The 3371-nt window shown below is 34.7% G+C and overlaps 1 long non-coding RNA gene across 2 annotated transcripts; it reads right to left on the bottom strand.

Annotated features, from left to right (window-relative positions):
• Positions 1-426: 426 nt before the first annotated feature.
• LOC132611053 (uncharacterized) lies at positions 427-1675 on the bottom strand. Of its 2 annotated transcripts, none has more exons than XR_009571446.1 (3): positions 1305-1675; positions 854-975; positions 427-729 (listed from the first exon to the last, which is right to left on the bottom strand). It is a non-coding gene; the product is annotated as an uncharacterized LOC132611053 (long non-coding RNA). The 2 variants fall into 2 exon arrangements; XR_009571445.1 differs by having other exon boundaries at positions 854-895; positions 1305-1666.
• Between the last annotated feature and the right edge of the window lie 1696 nt (positions 1676-3371).

Raw genomic sequence — 3371 nt, 5'->3', positions numbered from 1 at the left:
TATCGTTTCATTCACATCTCATGCAAAGTTCTGCCTCATCTAGAAACAGAATTGACTAATCTGGCATTATACAGTCACTTTCATTAAACCAATTACATGAGGCATTCTCCGAATTTTCTTAATCATTATTTATGGCTAATTGCTAATAAAAAAATAGCGGCAGGGGAAAGTTATTTCTTTTGGTTTATATAAGCTCATCATCTATAATTGGGTAAGTTAAAATTGAAAACGGCTCAGAGTAGATACAATTAGCCTGTAATTTAAGGAGGTGAAGTAATTTACAGACAATTAGTCTAACGGATAGGAATCAATTCATGAACAGTCGGAATGGAATTTTTATTATTTCACATGTTTCGAATGCTTTAAACGCAGTCAACAAAGAACTCTTTCAAACACATCCATAGTGAAAAAGGAAAAAACTCAACGTAGCAAGGAACACATTTTTATAGCAAATATGTAGGACAATATCCAATTTCAAATCAGAACTAACAATACTTAGTAGCCTTGAGTTTTCACAAGAAATATACCCACATATGAAAATCATAAGATGCCCATCAGAATGAGAATTAGAAAAGCGAAAACAACGCAATACTGCCTGAATGTTGTAAGCGATTGCGATGACCGCCACCACCACCATAACTTTGGTTTAAGCGATTGCGATGATCGCCACCACCACCACCATTACTTTGGTTTATATTTCTCTGAAATCTCTCACTCTTGTTTCCTTTACTGCAATTAATCTCCATTAGTATCTGAAAAGAAATATATGGAAGCGGCCGTTGGCCACAGTACAAAGACAGTCTATACGAGAAATAATAGTAAAGTTCAATTAGCAGGACATATACATACATACCTTTATTGACAACATATCCCGCAAAACTCAAGAAACAGGACCCTAAAATTCAAAAATTAGAATCAGAGAAACAAATATTTACTTTAGAATAAAGGGATTTTAAGTTGAAATTTATCAATAACCTGCAAAAGATAACAAAAATATCAATTAGCTTATTCTCCGCCACAGTATATACTGACTTATGAACGTGGGAAAATAAATTGCAGTAATCACTATAGAAAAATAAAGTTACAACTCTTCTAAAAAAAAAAAAAATTCTATTTGTACATCAATAATGGAAGAATCAAAACCCTAAAATTCAAGAATTTAGAATCGTCCAAACGAAATTATCTAGTCTTTTTCTTAATATATGGGTGTGATGCTCTTTCATTTGATTTTCTTTTTCTTAAAAATTGATAATTTTATGAATTAAAATTCTATGAAGAAAGAAGAGGGACCTATAACAACATACCCATGGCTTTGCTGGAGATACCGATGTCGGGGTAAACTTGCTTCAGCACCTTCTAGAAGTCTCAATTGACTTCTTCTTCTTGTCACCACCGGTGGCGGCATTCGGGAGCTTTCTATGCCGGAGCTTTCATGGCGTGAAATACCAAAATCCAGGCTTTGACTTACGAGTAATTTTTTCAACAACCATGAAATTGAGAATTTTCTAAGAGAACTTGAAGAAGCAAAGAAATGAAAAAAAAAAATGGAGACCAAAAAGATGAAGATGTTGACCAAAAATTGAAAGAGGAGCAGAATATCCAAAACAACCAGCAATATATTCATAAAATACGTGGTTGTTCCTATTCCACTTAAAAGACACGTAGTATAAATGAACCCTTGATTTCAATTTAATTGACCCTTAAGCAGGCATTCCTATTCCACTGCTTATATAATTTAAGAATATAGTATTTATATGTATATTGCACAAAATATGTAAATTGTATATATACTTAATACATGCAACTTAACATATATATATAATACATACTATTCAAATATGCGCAGTACATTTGATAATACTGCTAATATATGATTTATCGTATAAGCTTAACAAAAAAGCAATAAAAGAAATAATAGTAACTTGATTCCGGGAGTCTACCATTATACCCACAATAATCGGTCATAGTTTTGCTATCATATTGAAAAAGAGCATTTGCCTATTTATATAACAAACAGTATAGTAGGCCACAAATTGAGAGAATTTCCACCTACATTAAATTTTAGAGCATATGCAAAAAGCGATAATAAATCTCGTCGTTATTATAAATAAAAAAAATCAAAATGCTTATGATTCAGTATTATGTAGGAGCCAAATCTTATGCTAAAGAAGGAAAAAAAAAGTATATGCTTTAGGTGAACACATATCTATATTTGCTGACAAAGCACGAAGAGTAATTGATCAAATTCGTGGACATTCCTATGAGGAAACGCTTGTGATACTAGAACTCATGCCTATTGAGCTTGCTATCCCATTTTAAAATTGGTTTATTCAACATCAACAAATTCTCGTTATAATAAGGATTGCAACAAAGCTAATTTATTCATTAGTAAAGCCGAAGTCAATTCGGGTACTATAGTGAAAAAATTGAAATCTCGAGTTCGAGGATGTAGTTTACCGATAAAGAGAGACATGTCATATAACTATTTTAATGAAAGATATATCTTTAGATGATGAATATGTCCAGATGAATTCGTTAACAAAACGAAATGGAAAAAAATCTACAACTATGACTATCGTGATACGTATAATAATGGGGGATTATGGTGTTAGACCCCGTACTTTATACGTTGAGTTTCGCCATGAGTTAGCTGACTTGGATTTAGGAAGTGAAGTTTTCGTCAAGGTCACAAGAGATTCTACATGTTCATTCTATATGTATGAGGGTTTAAGTCACGTTTAACAAGTAACGGAAAGATTGGAGGTTGGACGAATCAAAGGAAACGAGTGTGACAGCAGGGCAGTTCGACGCCCATTTCGACGAACCGTCGAATGGTTAACGACCCCGTCAATCCTAACTGTCGAACCACCATCAGAGAGTCAGCTCTGATCAGGCATCTTGATGCCACCACTCGACAGTCATCGAGCATATCGATGGTCCGTCTAGTTGACCATCGAAGTGGATGAGGTGGAAAATTTCCCTTTCTTATAAATTAAAGGGGCCACGACCTTGGGCCATTATTTCACTCAAAAATAATATTCTTCTCGACTCTCCAAGCTCTCTCAACCATCCTAAACCCTTCGTAAATATCGTAAGCTGTAATGACCCGTTTGGTCGTTATAGCTCTTTTGACACTTTTGCCACTTCCGAGCATTGATTGACTCATTTTTGACCCAAGGTTGACTTTTGGGAAAACGGACCTTTTCAGGAGTTTCATCAACTCCGAGAGGTCCAGATGGTTGTTTAGAACCTGTATGTATGGTTGGTTCAGTTCCCAATGCATTTTGGTGCATTTCGGGACTTTGGATGGGAAATGGGAAGTAGGCATAGGTGGTTGACTCAGTCAACGAGACCTCCGTTAGAAATTTCAA

Source organism: Lycium barbarum, chromosome 9 (assembly GCF_019175385.1).
Source record: "Lycium barbarum isolate Lr01 chromosome 9, ASM1917538v2, whole genome shotgun sequence".
Taxonomy (NCBI): domain Eukaryota; kingdom Viridiplantae; phylum Streptophyta; class Magnoliopsida; order Solanales; family Solanaceae; genus Lycium; species Lycium barbarum.
This window is presented reverse-complemented; position numbering and strand designations above follow the sequence as displayed.